The following is a 27261-nucleotide window of genomic DNA, read 5'->3' as shown; positions in this document are numbered from 1 at the left end:
TTGAAATAAAGAGAGGGAAAGAAATAGAGTGTTAAGCGAGATAAAAGTGGCAGAAAGTAAAAATTTTAAAATATAATTTTTAAAAAGAATCTCCAATAATAATTAAAATTTGAAGGAATGAGACTCCACATTTCTTTCAAAATACCATTTCCAGTGCCAAAGAAGTTCATTGGTCATAATTAAGACTTATTGCACTGTTAAAATTTGCTTAAGTTTGAATGGACGAACCGTAACCCTTTCTGGCATGTTTAGTGGGGTATTGGGTAAATACTACACCTTCACTTCCAAACTTCAATTTCAATGTAAAATCTATCTGCGAGGTAATGTTTCAGCGCTGCGTGTGGAAGAACAGGGTAACTTGGACAGCAGCTTCTTAATTTTCTTGTTTAACTGATATGTGCAGACACCAGAGGTTGCTGTCTGATTTACTCCATATTAACAATGAGCTATTCATCATAATTATTTTCAATAAAGGGAATCCCTCCTTTAGCAGAGGAAAAATGTTTTTCTTTATAATTAGCAACTCAGCTAAGAATATAATATTCTCAGATGTCACATTTGTAAGTTGTCCATTAGAATGCAATTAATTATGGAGAAATCAAGTTGTTTCTTGTTTAGATTAATTTTGAGCCCTACATTCTTAATAGTTGCTGAAGAATAATGGACAACATTATCACTGTCCCCACATGATCTAGGCTAATGACTCCAGTTGATTTGAAGTTGAAAGCACTGAAAGTTTTTTTCCCTTCTGGTTATTATCATTGTTATTACAAATTTCTGTCATTATTAATTCTGCCCATGACTGGTTGCAAATTTCAGTCCTTTCAATAAATGTGGCTTCCTTGGAATCAATAGTCAATTGGGAAAAGTGTTTTGGTAAAATTGGCTTTCCTTAGACTTGTGTGATTGCATTATGCTGTGCAAAGTTACATAAAGTGAAGTCGAGAAAGAAAAATTCCTGACTGCAACAGTCAAACTCTTATAATTCTGTGCAGGGCACTAGCGCTGGCGTGTCATGTGTGTGCTGGCAGCATGAGGAGAGGTCTGATTGTGACATCAATCAGCTGTTTTGGACTATTTGGCACACGCATTCCACAAACTTGGTCTGTGCATGTCCACTGAACTCCCATGCTAATCACTCTCGGCTGAACATGCATTTAGCAGCATGAGGAATGCCTGCCCCCCACCCTCTGAATTAGCATTATTAAAGGACCAGCCAAACTACCTGCAAGTGAGGTGCTTTTAACTTAGTTCTGCTGTGGAGAAGTTTGTGAAAGTACTTTGGTTTGTTTTTAGGAGGTCTGTTGGTGAGCTGGTGCATTCAGTCAGTGAGGGCAGATGATTTGCTCACCTAAGTCTGCAAGAACGAGAGGGACTGTAGTTCCAGTACCTCTGGGCCTGCAACAAGATCAAGAAATGGGGCAGAGGCTGCAGGAAGCTCTGTGAAGAGGAAGGAGGATGAGGGCTCTGCACAGAAGGTCCTGCTCACCACAGATTTTGCAAGAACACTTCTCTTACCTCCAGTTGGGAGCAGCGCCTGAGGAGACTCTGGTTCAACTTGGAGGTCATCACAAAACTGCAACATGACCTGGAGCTATTCACCAAGTCAAGGATAGTTCTGCCAGTGCCCCAAAAGGTCACAATTCCATTTAACTTCTATACATCCAGGTCCTTCCAGGTGGGAGTGGTTGACATAGCCAATGTTTGCCAGTATTCTGTCCATGAATCCATCCAGGAGGTGACTGGGGCCATCTCAGCCAGGAAAGACAGGGAGAGGCAGGATGAGCAGGCACATGGTTTTGTCAGGACAGCAGGATTCCCAATTGCACAGGATGCATTTGACTGCATGCCTGTGTGGGCCTCCCACATCAACAGGGAGAGGTACAAGAACGGCAAGGACCACCATGCAATAAAAATGCAGTTGGTGTGTGACCATGGATAGCACATCATGTCGGTGAATGCCTGCTATCTTGAGAGCAGCTGTGATCCCTTCATTCTGATGCTGTCAGCTATTCCCGTCAGCTTTGTGCCTCCAAGAAGGAAAAGATGGTGCCTGCTCAGGGCAAAGGCTACTCTCTGTACACATGGCTCATTACTCCCCTCCACAACCTAACCATATGAAGACACTGCACGTATAAGGAGAGCCACGTAATCACCAGGATCATGGTGAGACAAACCATCGGCATGCTGAAACAATGCTGGAACACTCAGGGAATTCCTCTGAACAACAATTCTCCTCAGGCAAGGGGGTGGGGGGAACCCGCTTATACACGCCAGAACAAGTGTCCAAGTTTACAGTGGTCTGTTGTGTCCTCCATAACATGGCCATCTTGAAGATACAGCCATTGCCACCAGGAACCCAGAAGCCACCTTGGGCTAACTCAGTGGAGGAGCTACAGCAGTTGGTGGATTTGATCAAGTTAACTAGTGATACAGCCTCATGATCAATGTTGACAAGACAGTGATGGGAATGGATGGAAAGACCTGCAAGTTTCTGATTAACGGAGATCATCCTGAATAGGTTGATACCTTCCGCTAACTTGGGTCACTCATCGCAGAAGATGCAGAATCTACCAAAGAAATTCAGGCTAGACTTAACAGAGTCATGGGACTGTGGACTCGATTACAATGAAAATTCGTCTTCTGAAAGCCCTTGTGTGGTTGGTGACAATGTATGGCTGTGAAAGCTGGATCACCAAGAAGAGTGACGAGGCTCGAATAAGAGCATTTGAAGTGAAAGGACTCAAACGGATATTACATGTGTCATGGACAACCAAGCAGACAAACGAGTGAATGCTTGAGAAAGCTGGTGTTAAGAGGAACTTGTTTGAGGCAGTGATATCAGGGAAGCTTACAGATTTTAGACATGTGAGATGAACAGGAGGGGAGTGTTTGGAAAAAAAAAGGTAATACAAGGCAAAACATCTGGAAAATGTAATCAAGGAAGACTCAAGATATGGATGGATAATATCAGAACAGGGACTGGCCTCTATTGGACAGGCAGTGAGAGCAGAGTATGTCAGAGAGCAGCTGCTCATACTCCACCTCTCATAGGATAACTTACCCTTACCATGATGGATCCACCTTTTGCCAATGTCACATCCATCTGAGATGCTCCATCACAGTGACCCAATAGTGACTTGGCCGCCAATAAAAGCAACCTGCAAAAACCTTTCCATTAACATTTTTATCTGACAACACATGCACTTTATAGAAAATAACAAACTATTCATCCTCGTGCATTCCCAAGATACCTGTCTGGTGGATGCTTTTGCCTGTCTTGTGGATGCTTTTGCCTGTCTTGTGCATGCCTTTACCTGTCTTAGTTTTCCTATGCAGTGCTGCCCTTGTGGCTTCAGCATGGCTGGTGGAAGGCTGCTGGCTTTCACTGGGGAACATGATGGAAGGGGTAATCGACGGCGCTATCAAGCAGCATTTGCTTAGCAATAACCTGCTCACTGACACCCAGTTTGGGTTCCACCAGGGCCACTCAGCTCCTGACATCATTACAGCCGTGGTTCAAATATGGACAAAAGAGCTGAACTCCAGAGGTGGGATGAGAATGACTGCCCTTGACATCAAGGAGCCCTAGCAAAACTGGAGTCAATAGGAATCAGGAGGAAATCTCTCTGCAGGTTGGAGTCATACCTAGCACAAAGGAAGGTGGTTGTGGTTGTTGGAGGTCAATCATCTCAGATCCAGAATATCACTGCTGGAGTTCCTCAGGGTAGTGCCCTTGGCCCAACCATCTTCAGCGGCTTCATCAATGACCTTCCTTCCATCATAAGGTCAGAATTGGGAATGTTTGCTGATGATTGCACAATGTTCAGCACCATTCGTGACTCCTCAGATACTGAAGCAGTCGATGTCCAAATGCAGGAAGACCTGAACAACACCCAGACTTGGGCTGACAATGGCAAGTAACATTTATGCCACACAAGTGCCAGGCAATGACCATCTCCAACAAGAGAGAATTTAACCATCACCCTTTGGCATTGAATGACATTATCATCACTGAAAGCCCCACTATCAACATCCTAGGGGTTACCATTGACCAGAAACTGAACTGGACTAGCCATATAAATACTATGACAACAAGAGCAGATCAGAGGTTAGGAATCCTGTGATGAGTAACTCACCTCCTGACTCCCCAAAGCCTATCCACCATCTGCAAGGCACAAGTCAGGAATGTGATGGAATACTCTCCACTTGCCTGGATGAGTGCAGCTCCAACAACACTCAAGAAGCTTGACAAAGTAGCCCCTTGATTGGCACCCCATCCACAATCATTCACTCCTTCAACCACCGATGCACAGTGTGTATCATCTACAAGATGCACTGCAGAAACTCACCAAGCCTTCTTAGAGAGCACCTTCCAAACGAACAACCACTGCCATTTAGAAGGACAAGGGCAGCAGACAGATGGGAGCACTACTACCTGGAAGTTCCCCTCCAAGTCACTCACCATCCTGACTTGGAAATATATCGCTGTTCCTTCACTGTCGCTGGGTCAAAATCCTGGAACTTCCTCCCTAACACCACACGGAATGCAATGGTTCAAGAAGGCGGCTCTCCACCATTTTCTTCTGGGATATTAGGGATGAGCAATAAATGTTGGCCTAGCCATGATGCCCACATCCCATGAATGAATAACAAAAAACACTGAAGATGGCTGTGCTGTATGACATTGAGCAACACTGGGCCTTGAGGACCTGACTTCAGACTACACCACCTCAACATTGGTGGCAGCAGTCTTGGCTGGCTGGCTGAGGGGCAACAGCAGAGGCAGTGGCGGAATTGGCAGTACTGGGAGCACAAATGCTGTCAACCTGAGAGAGCACAGCAGGTTGGTGCACCATGTACCACTGCCGCTCTGTGGGATTGCTGGACTGTTGTGAGGGCCTGAATGCCCCTTTGAGCACTGAAATCCACAACCATAATGGAGCAGTCTGAGCCACAAGCATGGATCTCATGACCTCCATCTGCGTTTCCACTGCAGCATTGAGAAGCTGGTTGGCTTCTGTCTGTGCTGCAGTGGAAGTTGAGTATTTACCACCAGATGGTGGATCACCACTGGATCCACTGGTGCTGTCATGGGGTTGGCCTACCACTTCCATGGTGGAAAGGATAGGCTTCAAGCTATGCACAATGCCATCTGCCATGTTGGAGCCATCCTCATCCATGTTCCTTGGCAATGAATAAAATTGTTTCCCTTGAGGGAGAGTTCTAGAACCAGGGGACATAGATTCAAGGTAAGTGTCAGAAGGAGTAGGGGGGACATGAGGAAGAACTTTTTTACGCAGAGGGTAGTGGGCGTCTGGAATTCGCTGCCCAAGTTGGTGGTAGAGGCAGAAACTTTAAACTCTTTTAAAAAGTACCTGGATCTGCACCTAAAGTGCTATAAGCTGCAGGGCTATGGGCCAGGTGCAGGAAGGTGGGATTAGAAAGGGCACCTGGGTGTCCTCGGGCTGGCATGGACAAGATGGGCTAAATGGCCTCCTTCTGTGCTGTAACTTTTCTATGGTTCTATGATAGGAGGCTATTTGGCAGACCTGCCGATGCACCATGGATCTTGGTATGCCTCATCATCAATGTTCTCCCTTTGCTGCCCTATCAAAGTCCCAATCTGAGTCTCTTGTGGCAGCACTTGTCTGCAACCTCTCCCTTCGTTAACCTTTACTCCTGCTCTGCCTGCAGTGCACTCGTGCCCAGTGATTCACCATGTGCAGATCCCGACTCTATACTATCCTCTAGTGCAGTGCCAGTATCTGAGCTGGTGGCTGAGAGTGTGAGGATCAATTGACAATGCTTTCCCTCAGAGGTCTGGTGAAGCTTCCTCTCCTCTGCTGGGGCTGTTCCGGCTCACCAGGCAGCAGCTCTTTGGTATTTGAAAGTATAAATGCAGAAGAGAAATTTGGGGTGAAGGAGGGGGGCAAGGTGTAATGCAAGTGTTCCATAGTCACACCATTCGCAGCTTACGCTTCATGCCTGGTAGCAGGCTGTGGATGAGGTGGGAGTTGGGAAGGGGCATAAGGCAGTAGCATGCTATCATCCTGAATGACCTTGACATCAGATGCTATGACCTCTGTCACAGCCGGATCCATTATGTGCAAACTAGCTCCTCTGTTGGGCTGAGGGGATGAAGACGAACCTGACCCTTAACATTTCAGCATCACTCTCTTCAATTGTGGGCAGTGTTATTCTGCAAGGAAGAAGGTAGAATGCCATTGATTGTTTTGCACTGTGTTTGGGTAATGTGCCAGCTGAACTAATGAAAGCTTGTGGAGACATTGAGGGGTAGGTGTGAGGCTGGCAGCATTGTAAACTGTGTAAGGGTGAGGTGGAGTATCGGAATGTCAGGCTTGAGTGTTGCAAATTAGGGGTTGCTGATGGTTGAGTGATGGGATCTGGTGCTTTGAGCAATGGCAGAGGTTGGTGGCACGGTGAGTATAAGATGCCCTGTGAAGATGCATTCACTGATCTTTACCACTCACCTGAGATCAGTAAATTTCTTCCAGCACTGCTGACAGGCCCCCGGAGCCGGACTCCTGGAATTGGCCTCCTTGGATACCTACTCCCATTCCCTTCTGGGGGTTTGCTTTGATGGCCGTTGTCTGCCTGCTCCTGTTCATCTCCATGGCAAAGGCCTCCAGCACTGCATCTGTGAGCCATGTTTCTCTCTTTCACTTGTTGTGCTTTATTCCCTTCTCTTCAAGCTGAACATTCAAATACTCCACCTCACTAATTTGCCGCTTGCAATGATGCCAGTTTCACACCCACCCCTCACGCTCAGGTGAGAATGACTGCCCTTGACATCAAGGCAGCATTTGACCGAATGTGACATCAAGGAGCCCTAGCAAAACTGGCATCAATGGGAATCAGGGGAAAACTCTCTGCTGGTTAGAGTCCTACCTAGCACAAAGGAAGGTGGTTGTGGTTGTTGGAGGTCAATCATCTCAGCCCCAGGACATTGCTGCAGGAGTTCCTCAGGGTAGTGTCCTAGGCCCAACCATCTTCAGCTGCTTCATCAATGATCTTCCTTCTATCATAAGGTCAGAAGTGGGGTTGTTCACTGATGATTGCACAATGTTCAGCATCATTCGCGACTCCTCAGATACTGAGGCAGTCTATGTCCAAATGCAGCAAGATCTGGACAATATCCCGGCTTGGGCTGACAAGTGGCAAGTAACATTCGCACCACACAAGTGCCAGGTAATGACGATCTCAGCTAATGACAAGAGAGAATCTAACCATTGCCCCTTGATGTTCAATGGCATTACCATCACTGAAGCCCCTACTATCAACATCCTAGGTCTACCATTGACCAGAAAGTGAACTGGACTAGCCATATAAATACATTGGCTACAAGAGCAGTCCAGAGGCTATGAATCCTACAATGAGTAACTCACCTCCTGACTCCCCAAAACCTGTCCACCATCTACAAGGCAAAAGTCAGGATGGAATACTCCCCACTTGCCTGGATGAGTGCAGCTCCAACAACACTCAAGAAGCTTGATACCATCCAGCACAAAGTAGCCCGCTTGATTGGCACCACATCCAAAACTATTCACTCCCTCCACCTCCGACGAACAGTGGCAGCAGTGTGTACCATCTACAAGATGCACTGCAGGAATTCACCAAAGCTCCTTAGACTGCTCCTTCCAAACCCACATCCACTACCATCTAGAAGGACAAGGGCAGAAATAGATGGGAACACCACTACCTGGAAGCTCTCCCGTACAAGCTGCTCACCATTCTGAATTAGAAATATATTGCCATTCCTTCACTGTCGCTGGGTCAAAATCCTGGAACTCCTTCCCTAACTGCACTGCACTAACTGCACTACACCACAGGAACTGCAGCGGTTCAAGAAGGCGGCTCACCACCACCTTCTCAAGGACAATTAGGGATGGGCAATAAATACTGATCTAGCCAGTGAAACCCACTTCTCTTAAATGATATATTTTTTTAAATTGCAGCATTGACAGTCAGCAGCAGTGTCTTTCATTCAATGCAGCTTCCCCTTAACAGGGACAGACCAACTTAAAGAATTGGAAGCTAGCTGGAACATGTGCTGTTAGGTCCTCAGTACTGTGTGCAGAAGTTATTGAAAATCGGAGGGAGCACAAAGATTGCACACTACCTGCCTCATTGGGAACTGACACGGGCAGATTGCACCTGAAAAAGGGTGCCAATGAATTTTTAGCCCTAAGGCTCCTAGGAATAGCGAAACAGATGATGTATTATGTGGTACAATAAACCTATTCTTTAGAAAACAACAGATTCATTAATAATAATTATTTTTTTCCTTGTTTGCTAAAGGGAGAAATTATATCACCAACATTTTATGATACTCTTCATGCTTTACTGTTTTTTGGACAGCTAAATTTGTTCCTGTTTGTCATACCAGCAGATTAGTAGTTCTTGTTTTGTCAGTCTTAATTTTATATCATACTTTCTTAAACACACCTAACTTTTAGCTACAACCTATAGGTCATCTTTTGAAGTTTGAGTGAAAGTGTACTTGTGATTGACCCATTTTACCCAATAGTTTTTTCTGCCACATACAACATGTTGGCACTGCCACAATTATGAAATGAAATCCACAAACTTGTAGGCTGATCACCTCGGATTCAGTGGTGTGAAATCTACTCACAAATTAAATTCATTCAGAATTTAAAACTGCCAATAATTATTTAAACAGGGAATCCATTATTTGTCAGAGTTTGCACAGGTTTGCCAACGATATAAGATGTGAATTACTGCTCATCTTAGTATACGATGCATGTTAATTTTTCCAGCTAGTGTCAAATGGCTTTGAGTTGATTTGAAGCAACACAATTATACTGTCACCTGCCTTGCTTTTCAGTATGTGCATGGAGACACTGAAGAAACTGGCAGGGTGGGTGGGTGGGGGTCTGTGGGTGGCTGGTGAAGTGGGGTCTGTTGCTCTCAGGCTGAGCAGCTTTATAAACCATTGTGATGCACATCAACTTTGAAATTAACAACAGTCCATGCTTAGAAATTCACCATCCAGCACAATTTAAAAAAAACTAAATGCTGTTCAGATCAGTGACTGTACTGACCATGAAGCAGAGAAATCTGAAAAAACAAAGATAAAGTGCACTGATTTGAATGTTTTCCTAAATCTCCATATAAACAGGCTTTAGGGCAATCCGTACTCGATAAATTTACTGGTTGGATCCCTGTAAGTATGCCAAGAAATTATTTATTGTGAATTTAAGAGGAAAGTGCTGAAACACGCTAATTCTGCCTGATATAATTTCACACTTTATTGAACAAAGCCCAGGTCTGAGTGACATTGCCAGATTCTTTTGCAGCAGTGCTTAATATCATGCCAGTTGCTGAATCAAAATGGCATGCTACCTTACCCTGTAGTCCACCCATAAAACAAATCAAACAGCTTGCTTCCAGTTAAATATTTGCAACTCGAGGGCAGAATTTATTCCCGCTCTCAGGAGCAGGCTAGGTGGCGACGGGGGTGGGCATAGAATACTGAGCAAAGGTAACGTTGGAGAATCTGTTGCCATCCTGACTCATTCCCATTCATTCAGGGACTGGGAAGGTGAAGGTCGGCCATTCCGTCCAGAGGTCGGTTGAGGCCCTTAAGTGGCCAATTAATGGCCTTTTGAGGGCTTCATTCTGCCTTCACTTGCGGGCTCAGGGAGTCAGTCACTACTTATTGTTCACCCTGTAATCCACAAAGGGCACTCCAGGCAGGAAGGGCCATGACTTTGGAAAGATTCCACTGCCCCCCGCCCCCCAACTCTCAACATTAATGTCCTCAGCCAAACTCCCCACCCTCAGCATTATCCTCACCCACTGCCCCCCCGGCTTAACAACAATGTCCCCACCGCCCCCCCAAACACCCCCCCCTCCTCCCCTTGCCAGGGCCTGCCTGACTGGCCCCGGAGAGCCTGAGCCACTTACCTGGGTTCCGAAGCCTTCTCCATCATTGCTGGTCTTGGCCAGTTGCAGTAACAACAGCAGCCAACGCTACAAGTGGCACTGCTGGGATTAAAGAGCTACAAGCCCTCTGATTAGCTGGCAGCTCTCAGAGCTGTGATCTTTGTCCTTAAAGAGACAGAAACTCTGATGCCAGGCAATTCGCTGCCTAATGGCCATGCAATTATGTTAGGGCTTGTGGAAATTAACTGCGGCAGGATTGCCTCCAGCTTTCTGGTTGGTGAACAGGGCCATCACCACAGTCATTAGATTCAGCCCTAAATGTATAGCTTGTCTAAGCCCTGATTTTTGAATTAAAATACCCAGTGGCCAAATCAGCGCTGATTTTTGAGAACTCATTTATGTGACTATCTCTGTGTGGAGATTTGTATGGCTTGTAATTTGCAATGTTTCAACAAGATCCAGAATTTGCCTTTTTTTCCCTAAGTTAGGGAAGTGAGTTAAGTTAACTCAATGAAATTATTATTCCACCTTTTACTGACTCTCGTCTATTTTCCTCTTGCACACTCCTTATTCCAACTTCATTCCAAAGGATGTGCAAGTTCATTCTGATGTTTCTGTGATTTCTTTTGGCTCCCTCTGATTCTGATGACTTTTAACCTTCTAAACCTTAAATGATCTCTTCCATGTTTCATTAATAATTTTCTTTCTATCACTTTCCTAACTGTGATAGCTCTGTAACACTGCAGTGTTTTGTCCAGCAAATTTGAATACATCACCTCTAACCACTGCCTCTGAAGTCACCATTCCTGATCAATTCATTGTACGGTGTCTTCCTCTAATGATCAGGCTGGGACAAATGGTTCTTTTGCTTTGTGGCATAACTTCCAAAGTACCATCATTTATTGGCCTGTTAATCTCCAGGATGTTTTTCCTTACTCTTCACCATCTCCTGCACTGTATCAAAACAAAAACAGAAAAATGCCAGAAATACTTAGCAGGTTTGGCAGGATCTGTGGGGAGGGAAACAGAGTCAACATTTCAGGTTGATGACCTTTCATCTGACTTCTCATCCCGCACTGTATTTGTCTCTTCCAGCTGTTTTCTACCTGTCTCCTGCATAACATTTAGCAACAAATCACATACTCTAAGTCTATCCTGCTTTGTTTGGCATTGTAAGTCTCCCAAATGTGTGGTCTTGTAGAATTTTTTTCCTGTTTACTCCTGATCCATTGTTGCTTTATTTTTTTCTGTTCCATGTGTGCCAGTATTAGTTAACAGACCTTGGCTCAATCATTGCTACGTTTCTGATGAGCATCATATATATTCTCCCTATCTGTCCTGGCAGCTTGATTATCTAAAGTATCCTGAAGTAAGTTTATTCCTGTTATCCAATCCACTGTCAAAGCTGTTAAACAGAACTTTAAAGATGATTAAAATCAACCACCGTTCTCCTGCCCCTACAGCATGAGCTCCTTGAGGTCCCTCAAAAATGCTGACACTTTTCACTCTCATAACTGTTGCAGATTATCCTTTCCACTCATTTCCCATTCTGATGGTACAGTTGCTTACTCTCCTTTTGGGAAAAAAAGGTCAACATTTCTGCCTTACTTTTCTTTTCCAATTTTAGCCTTGATGGACTTGCAAAATGAATACCCTTTCATTGCTCAATTCTGTCCTTGTGTTCTGTATTTACATTATGATCGATACCAAGTCTGTGAGATCTGCTGCTTTCCAAACTCTGGTCAGAACTCTGGCCTGACTCCCATCATCTTGAAAATGTATGCTTCAGAACTTCTCCCTGTCAATTTGTCTCACTCCAAGTTCACATTTCCTTCTCTTAGAAACATGATAATGCTTCTCATGTCTCTAAAAAATGGTGATCCATTTTACCTTTGAAATTGTCTCCCGCCCACCTATATTCTTTAAAGTCATGGAAACTGCTGTTTACTTTCAAATGGTTTGCCATCGTGAATCCACAATCAACAGTGTGGTTTTCAGCATAGCTGTTTGACTTGTGTCTTTGTTTCTCGAATACTGCTGTTCAACATCTTGATGAATTATCTGTTGACATGATGGGCATCTCCAAAACCTTTGACAGACTCTGTCTTCTAAACAATTTACCATCACGTGGTCACTCACCAAAGCTATCTTCATGAATATGCAGTTTCTTCTCAAATCACTTCCAGTACTGTAGCTAATGGCTTATTCTCTGACTCTTCTTCCATTAATGAGGAGCCTTCTTGGGTTCCTGTTCTCTCTCACTCTGTTTCTTTCTTCGTTCCAATGACCTCTCATCGTCAAACCATACCTACTCTTCTATGAATTTCATTTTAAATTAGTGACCGCCTTTTAGGTGGGAATCTCTCAGTGCGCAGAACTCCCAATCCTTTCTCAGTGCAATGATTGAATTATGATGTCTGGCTTTCCTTTGTGCCCTTCAGTAAAGCAATGAAAATGTTGTTTCTTTTAATTTTTCAAAGATATGAGCCCTGAAATTATGTTATGGGATTATTGCTCACAAATGATTAATGTATTTTCCCAATTCTACTGCCTGTCTGCTTTGAGCAGCACTTTAAGCAGATGTTTTATCAGCTGCCCCACCTCTCCTTTCAGCTTCCATCCTGAAAAACCATGTTTCACTGATCAGTCTTTATTTTCCTTGATTTAATCCTGGAGCTTCACCCTGAGCAGCTTTAAATGACTGGCGAGCAATGTTATTGAACAACTGCTCAGTGCTAATCATCAGTTTAAACAACTTATCAGTAAAGTCTAAAACTATCAGCTTCATCCTTGGAGAATAAATAGGATGAAGCTAATAGTTTTTTTTTACTGATCAGCAATAAAAACTGATCCTCAGTTCTGATAATTGTTCAATAATGCTGCTCAGTGTCACTTTCAAGAGCTGAGCAATCCTCTGCCCAGAATTCAGTTTTGGGACTAAATCAAGGAAAACGAAGGCTTATTAATAAAACATGATTAAAAGTAGAAGCTGAGAGGTAAAGGTGAGTAGCTGAATTAACAACTGCTCAAAGTAATACTCAGCAGTAGAATGAAAAATTAGATCATTTTAATTTTCCTCAGGATGATATGCCACAAACCAGGGTGGTGAGATTGTCGGACCTCCTGAGGCCGGAGCAGGGGTAGAGGACATCACGGCAGGCATCCAAAGGCATTCCAGTGACAGGTCACTGAACTCTTCTCAGCTTTCGGGGCCATGTCTTCACTGGAGCAGTCCTGGACTACAAACATTGAGAATCGTGTGTGCGGCTGCAGTTTGGATATGGCACCCTGTAAGAAAGGTATAATAATTTCTATAATGTTATTGGAATTTATTGTAAATAGAGTAATAGTGAGATGTGTCTGTGTGGCTGTGTGTGTGTGTGTGTGTGACTTAATTGAATTAGGGGCAGCTAGCCTGGGGTGCTTTGATGTAAGAAGAGAAGTTAGGTTTGAAATGTTAATTAGGTAAACATGGGAAGTTTTAGAATGTGAAGTGTAAAGGAAACATTTGCATGTTTAAACAAACTATAGTGGCCTGAATTCAAAGGAGGGGGTGTAATGTATACCTAGCCAGCAGAAGTAAGAAATAGTGTGTTTATTTATTTTCCCAAAGATTACTGGTGGAAATGGTACTATGGTAATTTTTTTATTAGTAGAGGTAAAGTTCAAAAGACATAGTGAAACAATGGGAGTTTGCATTCATGAGGGAAAATATGTAAAGGAGAGAAGACTGTTTATAAGGAAGGCAATTTAAGATCCAACAAGTGTGAAAAAGCCTGCAGCCTATATGTACCAAACTGCCTCCAGGGATTGAAGTTAAAAGAACTCACTTTGAATCTGACTGTTCAGGGTATCGTTTACTTTGCCTGGGTCTTTTAAAATCTATGTGTCTTACTGTTGCCTTAACAAAAGTATCACTAGGAGTTAAATTAATTAGGGGATTTTGAAGTTATTGTAGTTGTAATTTGTAGACATACGTATGTGCCTACAATCTTTTCTTTTAGTAATAAATGTTTAATTTAGTTTTACAAAAACCTCTTAAGACTTGGTGGTCTTATTACTGAATTCAAAGCCCGCATCTCGAAACATACTAATTGAAAATTAGTTGTGGCAGTTGTTTAAGTTTCCCTCTGGGATTTGAACAGCTCAGCATTTACCATCTGCTGTGTCATAACACACCCGGAGGTAGGATACGGTGAGGTAATGGCGTGGCGGGTGGCTCAGAGGACGCCTGCCAGTGATACAGCGTGTTTCCTGTAGCTGTATAATTAATAAGGCGGGAAGTGAACAATATGGCACAAAAACCCTCCCTTATGATTGGTGGGAAAACCGTCTTTTTTCACACCCACCACCGCACTTAGTGCTATTGAGGGAAAATCCCAGCCATAGGCTAAAATTATGATGCAACCTTCTTCAAAAGTCACCATGTTTTTAGGGTTTCAGCAAATTTCACTTAATGCATAATATGTAGTTCTGCTGTTAAGGTGCATCTGTATCCACTTAAACCATGAAGTTTAATCGCTGTTAAGTTAAATTATTAATTTGAGTGTTTGAGATGTGAGATTAGAAAGCGCTTGTAAGTTTTTGGCTCTGGGTCAGAAGTGACCTAGCCTTAAAGTGACTGTATTTCTTGCTCTTTAAAGATTGTTTTGTATCTATAACAAAGTTCAAATGTATTTCTATTGAGTGTGTAGCAGAAGAATTAGGTGCAAAGTTATTGTTTATGAAACAAGAGCTCCATACTTTGGCTGAAGTTGATTGCTGAATGATGATAGAAAGAATTTAACTGTGAACAGATGTTTTTAGCTTCTAATTGATCAACTGACTAGGACCGAATTCCAAAACCATCCTCTGGAGTTACCACATTGGAATCAAAAAATAGATTTAATTAAGATGACATCAAATGGAGCTGATATGTAATATTTTGCAGCAATGTATACAGTTGGTGGCTGAGATTCAGAGCAGAACTCTGAAATGTGTAGCTTCTTCCTATCAATTTCAGGGATACCCAGTGTTTTTTTTTTGTGCAGCTGACCTCTGCTCTTCTCCTGAAGGTTTCTGCCAATCACACAATCAGAACCCAGGCATCAAAACAATGATCATTGGCACAATACACAAAACATATGTTACTGAAATAGTGTGAGCAATTTTACCATGGCTGTGTGACTGGGATTGGGTGTGGTGGGGGGTAGGGGGTTAGTGTTAATGGGCAAAAAATGGATGCAGGGCAGGAAGCTGAGTCCCCAGTTTTAATCAGGAGAGACAAGGGCTGGGCAGTGGACAAGCATCCATTTGGGCATATCGTGTGAGATTTCATATTCTTAAAGCTTGACAGCCAGTATAACTTTCCATTTTTCAAACTCTTGCTTGCATTCATATTCCGATACTCTGAGCTGGCCATGAGAAATGTTAAGGCTTCACACAGCAACTGGAAATCTATGAAGAAAATTGAACAACTGGAAATTTGAATTTGATGTCAAAATGGACATACTTGTCTGTGATATGAATTAAGCACACTCCAAGCAGTTGAAGATGCATTTAGGACCAAGATGCAGGAAGAAGCACAATGTAAAGCCAATAAGTGGAATGGTATAAAACAAGATTATTTATTCAATCAAGTTAAAAATTTAAGATACTTCAGGTTTAAGCAGAAACCATGACAGCACTTTAGAGTAATTTCATTGGCTGAGAAGTGATTTGAGATGTCCTGAGCATAGGAAAAACACCCTTTGGCTTTAAACCACCAACTCTTCGTATTTAACCTCCCCGTCTTCCACTCTATCACAGAACTTCCTTTTGTTCTTTTTCCTGCCGTCCCCTCTTTCAGTTGCTTGAAACCTAGTATATCTCTACTTTTCCTCAGCTCTGATGAAAGGTCATCAACCTGAAACGGTAACTCTCTTTCTCTCTCCACAGATGCTGCCTGACCTGCTAAGTATTTCCAGAATTTTCTGCCTTATTTCAGATTTCCAACATCCACCGCTTTTTGCTTTTGTACTATGTAAATAAAAGTTGAATATTGCTAAAAAGAGAGACATATTGCTGAAGCTTTTCATTTTGCACTCATCAGGACAAACACAAGAATGCCAAATTTCAGATGCTCAGGATAATTTCAACTACAGGAGAAAAGGGGCTGATTGGTTGGCTAGTCAACTCTGATTGGTCGAGGTATTGCCACGCAGAAGGCAACAGGGAACTATAGGCTCCCCAAGCTCCCGGGTAATTCAAAAAAGGCGAAAGGCTTGAACATATTCCTTTGTTTGCTGAGAACGCGTCCCTGCATGTGAATGACACCCCTGCTTATGAATAAAGGTGAGCAAATGAGCAGAGCCCTATTTAGAAGATTGCTGATAAGTCCAATCTTATAGCTTTTTAAAAATTCATTCATGGAATGTGGGCATCGCTGGCTAGGCCAGCATTTATTGCCCATCTCCAGTTGCCCTTGAGAAGGTGGTGGTGAGCTGCCTTCTTGAATCGCTGCAGTCCATGTGGTGTAGGTATGTCCACAGTGCTGTTAGGGTGGGAGTTCCAGGATTTTGACCCAGTGTGGATCTATACAAATCACAATGTGTATATTGACTGGTGAAGGTAGGCTTGTCGTTGACAGCAGTGGAGAACCCATTAGCGCATTTCTCCATTAGTACGTTGAGGAAAGGGAACGCATTAGATTGCTCTATCTCAAAAGTGAATTTGAGTGTGGGATGGAGCGTATTAAGGTGTGCAAGGAAACCCTTACACGTGACTGCTGATTGAAATATTGTGAATGTATCATCTACGTAGCAAAAATATGCACGGGGTAGGGGGCTAGGGCTCATTCCATCAAAAATGCATTTCTTGCGGAAATCAACAAAAAGGTTAGCAAGCACTGGACCTAGAGGGAATTCCATGGCTACAACATCTACCTGGGCATGCATGGTGTCATTAAAACTCGGCTGTGCGAATTGCTAAGTTCATAAATTCTTGGGTAGAGCACATCAAAGCTATCCTACGGGACAGTGGCTATCCTGACCAGATCATTGTTCGCTGTGTATCATGCAAGCTCACAAATAGGCCAAAGGTCACCACTTTCAATCCTGAAAAGTACCCAATCTACCTCAAATCCCCAGGAAAGGCAATGTACCTCAAAAATTTGAACAATAGGTTAAGCAAGCCATTTCACATGCTACTGTGCGGTGGATACCCAAGTGGCATTTCCCACTAACCGAATGCTGCTGTCAGTCAGTTCCGCCTACCACAAATTTTATAAACAGTTTTTTTTTATCCATCATGGGATGTGGACGTCACTGGCTAGGCCAGCATTTATTACCCATCCCTTATTGCCCTTGGGAAGATGGTGGAGAGCTGCCTTCTTGAACTGCTGCAGTCCATGTGGTACACCCACAGTGCTGTTAGGGAGAGAGTTCTAGGATTTTGACCCAGCGCCAGTGAAGGAATGGCGGTATATTTCTAAGTCAGGCTGGTGAGTGGCTTGGAGCGGAACTTCCAGGTGGTGGTGTTCCCATGTGTCTGCTGCCCTTGTCCTTCCAGATGGTAGCGGTCGTGGGTTTGGAAGGTGCTGTCTAAGGAAGCTTGATGAGATCCTGTATGAATGTGTATGAGTTTCAGCGCTGGTGTGATGCCTGGTATGTAGGCCATACAGCCTAATGATTCATTGGTTGAATCAAACAGCATATTCCTGTGGTTGTTCGGAATAGGCGACACGTCTCTCTTTTCAGTAATATTCAAGTTCTGTACTACCAAGTGACTGTTTAAATACGAGTTCTTTATTTTGGTCTTTCTATTTGCAATGACCTGAATTTGGCCAAGTTTGGATTCTGTAGGGCCTGACCCTTCCCTGTTTGCTCTAAGTATTTTTTCCATTGTCCCATAATCACATGAATCGGCTCAAGTAAACAAAGCTGTAATGACATCCAGTTTTTTTATCTTCATTTTATTGTTTGAAATTGGCTGCAGAGGAATAAGCATTGCCTCTCTCTCTCTCTGTCACACACACCAGACCTGCATGCAGCAGGGAAGCCGTTAGCAGGTTGGAAACCTGTTTGTAATTGAAGTGGGCTTTGCTGTGGCTTTTCAACTCAGCTACAGCATTCGCATCCATGCGCATGTTTCTCAGCCAAAATACAGCATGCAGGCGTGATAATGACCCACACTCTGTCAATGAAAGCTCTCTGTTTAAAGGGACCCCAGCAGGAGGCAGAATTGCTGAAAGAATGCTTGCTTCTGAAACAAATTGAAGGCAAAATGGAAGGAAGACATATGGGATAGCTGCCCCGCCCAGGTCTCTTACTCCCTGGGCGTCGTGCTGGCGGTGGTGAGAGCTCTGTGTCCATCCCCTCTGTCATGTGAAGTGGCCTGTGGTTGTGGAGAAGGCAGCTGCTGTTGCTGCTCCTTTTGCTGTTGGTGCTGCAGCTGATACTCTTGCTGCTGCTCATCAGAGGCCCAGCTGACTGCTGCATAAGTTACTCCCATGCTGCAGTGAAGGCTAGCAGCAAGGAGATTGTTACGAAGGTGAGTGAACTCCAAGGTAGTTGAAGTGCTTCCAAAAGGTTGAAATTGACCCTTAAAGCCCTGAATTCAGGCTCTGAGAACAAATCCTGCAAGCACAAGCCTCTCGCTGGGATAGGCTGCAAATCTTGCAATTTCACTTTTTAAAGGCTTCCCTGCATGTCAATTTCATTATTCAGTGAGTCCCCCATTTTGCTGTCACCTGGTTGACCCTGGCAAGTTACAGACAGCTCAGGAAACCCCATATACAGGTTGTTAAAGCCAGAGAGCTGGGTTAAATCCTGAGAAAATTGCCTCTTTGCATATTGTAATGACTTACCCGACAGCTGCAAGGGTGTTTCCCATGCCCCTGCAAACATGCCTGGATTAAGCACAGAAGTGGGTGGGATCATGTCGGTTTCCCAACCCAATGCCATTTTTTTCAGGGCTTTAATCCCACAACTGCACCTGAACCACCCTCCCCTTGCCAGTTAAAATTCTGACCTATTTCATCCACCTAACATGCATAAGATTTCTACTATGCATCTATAGGGAGAGATAGAATGTATCTGATCTGCAAAGATCTTTGCTGATTAAACCTCAATTTCCATTTGTCCTAATTTTGCATTTTCTGGGGGAAGAATTTTCCCTCTGTCGGTGGGGGGGAATGCGGGTGCAGGCGCGGGGGGGGGCGTGCCTCCGATCGCGCCGCCATTTTACGTGGACGGGCCAATTAAGGCCCACCCAGTGTGATGTCCGCCAGGAAGCGCTATACACTCCCTGTGCGGGCGGGGGGATTCCCTCAGCTGAGAGTGTGCTCTTTCACACATGTGCGCAGAAGAGCTCACTCATCTCCCTGAGGCTAAGTGCTGCCTCAGGGAGATCGGCGCCAAATTTAAAAATGGTGCAGATGCAAAAATAAAATTTCCCTGACACGTCCCCTCATGTGACACTGTCACATGAGTTGGGACGTGTCCAACACTATTAAAATTTTAAAACCCCTCATGAAACCTCATCCCGCCCATGGATGAGGTTTCATGCTTCTTCTAAAGCCCGCCAGGGCTCCCGGCCTGCCCACCAACTTTGAGGTTGGACAGGCAGGTACATTAATTTTCTCAATTACTTTTTAAGTGGCCTCAATTGGCCATTGACAGGTCAGCGGGCACACAGCTGATTTGGCTGCACCGCCGCTGACCTGAAAATTGAAATGACGCGGAGTGAGGTCAAGGGTTCCGCCTAACATCATCCAGCATCATTTTATGCGTCGGCGAGTGGGCCCTGCGGTCCCCCCCCCCTGCCCCCAAAGCCGACCTAAAGACCCTGCCCTGGCAGTCAGTCGGAGAACTCAGAAGTCCCTCAGAAGTCTGATAGAAAGGTGCCCAGGCTTGACTACTTGAGTGGGCTGGGAAGATGCATTAGTGTTGGCATGTACATCAACCTAGCATTTGGATGCAAGATTTTTTTGATTTTGCGGATACTTGAGTATTTAAGCTTTTCAAACTGAAGAAAAAGCCGAAGCATGCATCCTGATCAGAGAGTATGTGTAAGTTACCCCTTTGAACTCAGAAGTGATTTGACCTGTATTATAGTTGAAAAACTCGAGGGGTGTATTGTCTGATTTTCAAACAATGATGATAAAGGAAACTGGTTTATTTACAACAGCAGGCAGATTATGTTCATTATAATTTTGCAAGAAAAACTGTATTGCATGTACTTAGGAATAAAAGTTATATTGCTCGATTAATCTGTGGTTTTATCTCCAAAGTCTATTCTGTGAGTCAGACTTCATATGTGGTTTTAACTTCTTGAAGTATAATGAAATATCGGGCCCACTTGATTGGTACAACTTTGAGCTTTTGCCAAACTGGAAACCATAGCAATAGAGTATATTGACCTGGAGCCTCGCTAACAGTAAGTGTAGGTCAGAATTTTGGAACTATTCAATGCTATCACCCTATTTGCTTTATCATGTTTGTTGCTACTGAAGCACCCAGTTGAAAGTAGAGGTTTGTAATTGAGACTCTGGTGTCCCTTATCATCCAGATTTTAAGGTAAATATGCTGTAAGGTAAGCAGCCAGGACCCGAATACAGTATGATTGCGATGGCCTATTTCCTTACAGTGAACAACAGACTCCTGAAATGACAGTGATGTATCGGTAATGAGGCACAGTTTTAGATACTTCTATTCAAAGGATGATTTTCAAAACAGTTTTGCTATTCAGTTTAGGTAACTTAATATTTTTAATCATTGTTAAACCAGTCTGAGGAACCTTGTACTCACCTTGAAGTTCTAGCATTACGTCACCTTTATATTTTACTAAATACTGTTGTTCAGAATTTTTAAATCAACATTTTCAAGAAGTTCTATTTGATTGATTGCAGTGTACAGTATGGAACTGTGCTTCTTCGATCAAATAGGGCCTGCATCATCATGCATTCCCCTAGCTGATAGTGTTTGCACTTAATAAAATAATTAGAATTCCATTGGCTTACACTTTCAGATATCACTGTCAAGGCTGACTCATGCGTGAGTGTGGAGCATGCTTTGATTGGTTTCATGTTGAAAGAATATATAATGTTTAGATCATGTAGGATTCCTATGGCATTTTTATATCTCTGGGCATTTAAAAGCAGAGAATTAAGCTTGAAGACTTGAATTTAGAAATTTACAGTTAATTACTGTATTTTACAAGCATAACAAAGTACTAATCTATGGCATAAACATATACCCTTTTTCTGGCTAATCTGAAAATATACATATACTAACATTGATTCTATTCTTAAATAATTTAGATGTTTCAGCCAGTCCATAATCACAATTTCTCTCAAGATGATAATATTTCTCTTGAATAAATTTTGATCATTAAAAAGCAACAAATGAAAAACCAGCTACCACAAAATCTCTCCAAAAATTTGATGTCAGTTTGAGTGGTCATCCTTTGAATCTAGCCCACTAAATTCCTATTAAAAAAACAAAATGTATAACACAGTAGAGAGGTTTAAAAAAAATCAACAATTGTGAAAAATAATCAATAAGCTTATCAATAAATTTATCAATGCCTCAGACAAAATTACTGCACACAATTGCCCTCTCTTCCAAGAGGATGGGGGACACTGGATACTGCAAAGGCTATGGGCCCTGCCCTTGCTGGCAGTGGCATTGGAGGCAGCCTGCTGACTGTGCTGTACTGTTGGCCTTGATGACCTTGGCGGTCATCCTCTGACCAGTGGAGCCTGTGTAGGCACTGCTTCGGAGGGAAAGTCTAGTGCCAGCCGCCCAGTCATCACAGCCTCATCAGATGCCACAGTCACTGACAGAGGGGCGTAGGAGCTGCTGCAGTCATCCAGAGTGCCCTGAGAGGAGCCTGCAGAGATGCCAAACAGCCCATGTGCCAACATGAGGTTGGTTTGGACCTCCCTGCTCACCATTGATGGACGGGCACCTAGCAGAGATACTAGGTGCGTCTCTCATACAGGCAGTGACCTCCTGAGGTCAGTGCCTGTGTGAGGGCTTGCAGGTCCGAGCACAACCCCAGGAACCCCTGATTCTGTCCCTGGAGCTGCCTCTCCATGAGAGTCACCACTCTCTCAATGGGAGAGGCAGTTTGCTCGGTGATGAGGGTCAACGCAGTGCTCATGCTCCACATGGACTCCTCCACAGCAGAGACCATGACATACATACCCTCATGGATCTCCACCAGATCCTCTTGCACATTCCGCTGGACATCCAGCATTTGCCGCCTAATGAATGACTCCAGAAGCTTGTCATCTACTTCGGACTCAGCATGTTCCTGGTCTCAGGTGGCCCTCGAACTGCCGGTGCCCTGGGCCCTCTGCCTCCGCCTCTCCTCCATGAGAGTGTGCCGTGCCCTCACCATTGTGCACCGACATTGTAGCCGACGATCTATTGCTCACCAAGGCGCTGGTATCTGCGCTGGTGCCTGATGCAGAGAGCGGATATGATGCAGGTGCATCTCACAGGCACTGGCCCTCCGGCGTTAAGGGTGGCTCATTGGGGTCGTGTGCTCGTTGGCTGGATGGCTATTCTAGAGGAGAAAAACGACATGTCAGTAGTATTAGTCATCATACTGTCACTGTGCATGCTAGGTGCGTTGGTGAGACAATGGAAATCTGCATCATGGTGCCATCGTCTTTCAATGAACAATGGTGACTCCAGGTTTGAGGTTTCCATTACAGATGAAACAACACAACAATGTTTACACACTCTGACATTCTTGCATCTGTGCATTGCACTATTACCTTCATCAGAGACCCCTGCCTCTCCACGACCGGTCGACCGAGCTGGACACGAGCATTCTACCTCTAAGGCATCTATCTCATTCCTCATCAATATGAGCAGGTTTGGGGGGGGCCTCCCCCTGTCCTTGACCTGTCGATGTTGTTATGGCTACTCTTCTCCTGAAAGGACAGAGGAGCATTGATTAGTCCACTCTCTACCCGCAGCGCCACTGCAGCCTGGCCAGCCCCACTTGAGGAACACCTTGCAGGGCACCTCCGCGTCATGACCCTTAACCTGCAAAGCAGTCAGGCCAAGCAGCCACAGCTCACCGCCTTGGCTGGCGCCGATGTCACTGACAGTTGGCACTCAGACTCATACACTTCTGAGTATCATGGAGGGGATGGCCAGCTGCTAACACTTCTCCACACAGATCCATGCCAACTCTACTCATCCTTGCCGAGCACAGCAGATCGTTGAACCTTTTGCGGCACTGCACCCACGTGCATCGCACAACATCATGGCTGCTGACCTGGGCTGCCACCTGTCCCCATGCTTTCTTGGTGAGGTGGCCTCCTCTCGCCATCCCTAGGGGTGAGGATGTTCCGTCTGGCACTGACATCCTCCACGAGGGTTCCCAGGCACTCATCCCAGAACCAGGGGCCCGGGTATCCACAGGATTTGCCCTCCCACCTAGCGTGCCCAGCAGGTGCAGATGCCATTGCAGCTGAAAGAAAAATGTTTTTGTCAAACAACTCCAAAGCTACAACGCAACCCCTGGCAGCCTTCAGGGCATTGCCTCTGCTGCTTTTAAACCCCCCACCGAGTCACCATTGGACCCAGCACCTGACAGTCTCCCGCCCCCTCCCACACTTTTAGACAATTAAAAAGATGTGTTTCATGCTGGGCGGCCCTTAATTGGTCACCCAGCGTGAAATCAGGTTGGAAATGCGATCTCGCCTGGGAGCCGATTACACGTCTGCCTCTGGGCCTGCTGACTTGGCACACAAGCCAAGCATGAAATTCAGGCCCTGATCCTCTAAAGCCTCACATTTAAAATTCTTATCCTGATCTTTTTAAATGACTTCAAAGTCTTGCCACTTCCTATCTCTGTAATGTTCTCCAGTCCAACAATCTTCTGGAAACTGCATTCTTCCAACTCAAGCCTTTTTGTATAACAAGCGGCCCTCCAACCAACCCCCCCACCCTGCACCCCCTGCCCCCACCACCCACATCCCCTCCTCGCCACCATCATCACTGATGTGCCCCCCACCATTGTTAGCCATGTTTTAAGCAATCTTTGATGTTTCTTCTGTAAACCCTCTCTAAGCTCCTTCCTTAAGATAGTCTTTAAAATCCATCTCTGTGACCAAGCTTTTGGCCACCCCTCCAAATATCTTCCCCCCCTAACAGCACTGTGGGTGTAGCTACACCACATGGACTGCAGCAGTTCATGAAGGCAGCTCACCACCATCACCTCGAGGGCAATTAGGGATGGGCAATAAATGCTGGCCTAGCTAGTGACGCCCACATCCTGTAAATGAATTTTAAAAATTGTTGAATATCCGAATATGCTTCTGTTAAACATCTTGGGACATTTTTGTTCCACTAAAAATCTTTCATAAATACAAGTAGTTGCTGTTTTTGTATTTTTGGTGCAAGACCTTGTTGGGTTGCTGCATGAAATTAGCCGGCTCAAAACCCCCCAGTCCAGCAATATCTACCATTTAATATTTAAGATATATACTTACATAAAATCAGGTATGCAACTAGGCCAGATGTTGTCCTCATAGGATCTGTAAATGCTGAAGAAAGGCGATAATCCAGTAATTATGGTGCACTCATCCCAGTACCTCATCAGCATGATGCACATCACAAACTCACTTAAATTGACAGTTTTGTTCTGAAAGAGCAAAAGATGGTGTGGGAAATGGAAAATGGCACATTGGTGCTTGGGGGTTCTTTCCTGAGGATGCAAGTAAGACACAATGTTGGATTGAGGTAGGGAAATCTTTGAATGCAACAGTACAGTATGTGACCTGGAGTGTACAATGTTAACATTGTGTGGTAGAAAATCATTGACCAGGTCTAACATCCCTCACCTTGACGAAGAAGAATTTCATCAAAACAATTTAAGGAAGAAAAAAGTTTGTGAGTTACATCTTTTAATAAAATGAAACTATTTTACCGCAGCATGCATTTCAGACACTGCACCCTGGACTGAATCAGTGTGTGACGGTGTCAATAAACATTAGTTTATCATGGTTCAGAAACACATTCAGAAAAATGTAAGATAAAAACAGATAAGGCTGGAAATACTCAGTAAGTCAAGCAGCACCTGCTTTCTTTAAGATTTCCAGCTGACGTGGTATTTTGCTTTTTGTAACAGTTTCATAAAAGTATAGTCTGAGTTTGCAGTTCAATCCCTCGGGGTTGGTGGTGACACAGCAGGGACAGGATAGAGTTTGCATGAATTCCATGAAGAGTTTAGATTTTCGAAACCAACTGCATAAGCAAGAGTAATTCTCAAGCAGTCATGGCTGTTTTTTTTAAAGAACTAATTATGGTTCTTGCCCTGGAAATTTAGAACAAATGTTCATTCCATGGTTGGTCACTCCCAAAGCTCCCAAAGCAATTCTTGTGCGAAATTTGTTGTATTTGCAGAAGAACTGGCAAATTCATTTTTTTTAACATTTTCCATTACGGCTTCTTAAAGTGATTCTTTCTATTTTATTGGTAATTAATGCTGAGTAATGCACAATTTCATGCTGTGAATTCAAACCTATTGTCCAAGTTCCTTTAACTCAGAATTTTTACAGCCAACAGGGAGAATCAGGATTGGATTTGAAATCAAGATTCAGTGAAAACAAAAATCATGTTCTAATTCTCTATGCCAGCCTCCTGCCCTGTTTGCTGCATGTTAGGCGGGCAGGAGATTTCTCCGTAATCCCAAATATTGCTATCCTCTCACACCATCCCTTCTCTAGCAACATATTCAGGTTATCTTCACTAAAAGGTGCAATTCTCACCGAGGTTGTAAATATCGTCAGCCTCCACTGAAACATAGCACAACAGAATCGGGAAAAAATTAATTTATCCCTTTAAGTGGAGCAACCATTTAAGAGCTGCTGGACTCAGGTGGATTTTCGCTCTACCAACTGGCCATGCAGTCCCTGTGTTCACTAAAAATGAGCACAAAGTGTATACTCATTATCTTAGCTATCCAAATCTGCAAATTCCAGTCCAGCAGGGCCAGGCGGCCTGTCAAACAGCACAGGTGCTTCCCAGAGTGTAACCAGCTTTGTTTTATGATCAGGAAATGGAGCCTTAAATTACAAATGGTCAAAGTAGTGGACAGGACGTGGATCCATCATTATCATTTTAGTAATGCCCTGTTTCTAATCCTTGATGTATTTTTAGCAAATTTGACCTTGAAAATCTGTAGTGGTGCTGCCTGGACATTTATGCCATTTATGTCATTGCCACTCTGCCACTCGCACCACTGAGGTTGGTGGAATCAAGTGGAGAAGCTCCAGGATGGTAGTGCACATTGGAAACACTTGCAGAAACTGGTCACTCTGCGTGTCTGCTGAGTTTTCCCCACCCGAAAACTGGGGCTGCACTTTAAAAATAATTATTCTCCCCCTTCACCTTCAATATCTAGGCGCTGACCCTGAATTGGACTTCCAGGTTTGCACTGGGCCCACTTGGTACAGCAGATGTACCATTTTTATCTCAGTTTCCAATTGAAGGCTGGGACGCTGGAATTCCTGACTTGAAGAGCCCCTGCACCTCTTATATTGTCTGCACCTTCAATACCATCAGAGATTCTCCTCCCACAAACTCATCTTGGAAAATGCTATTTGAAGACCAGTTCTTGGCTGAATTTACTGCTGTTATGGAAGACTACCACTGGACACTGGCCTAGGGTTTTGGAGCCTTTGTCTGCTAGTCAGGGTGATGATTGGAGAAAGCACATGCCTGCTGCTGACTTCCTCCGCCATTTCTGTCCACGCCTGCTTGGCTGGAGAGGTTATCCTCTTCCTCCCATCTATAGGAAAGATTACCTCACTGCAGCCCCTCAGATCCCTCAGCAGGAACTCCTGTTAATAGTGTGTGGGTGGTGGCAGCTTTCCCAGATCTCCTCTGCATTCTTATGGTTGCTGCAGCCTCAGAAGTCCAAGTGCTGGTGAGTGTCTCCCACTCTTGTCTTGTCCCCTTTAATCAGAAATCCTTCCTTTGACAAAATGGACATACCATGCTGCCCTCCCTCACTAATTGGTTGGGGAGCCTGGAGGTGGGATGTCACTTGGTTTGCTCTGGTAAAGAGAAACTGCTGGGTGCACTGTGCATAGAGTCTGGTTCCAAATCAGAAAATCGACTTGGCGCTGCTGCAGGGGCACATGCATTTGGGGAGGTCAAACAAGGCAAAGGAATACACAATAAATGGGAGGATGCTGAGAGGTGTAGAGAAATGAGGGACCTTGCAGTACGCATCCACAGGTTCTTGAAGGTAGCAGGCAGGTTAAAAATATGGTCATGAAAGCATATGGAATACTTTCCTTTATTCATCAAGGCATTGAATATAAGAGCAGGGAGTATGCTGGAA

This window comes from Cetorhinus maximus, chromosome 13, assembly GCF_964194155.1.
Source record: "Cetorhinus maximus chromosome 13, sCetMax3.hap1.1, whole genome shotgun sequence".
Classification (NCBI taxonomy): domain Eukaryota; kingdom Metazoa; phylum Chordata; class Chondrichthyes; order Lamniformes; family Cetorhinidae; genus Cetorhinus; species Cetorhinus maximus.
This window is presented reverse-complemented; position numbering follows the sequence as displayed.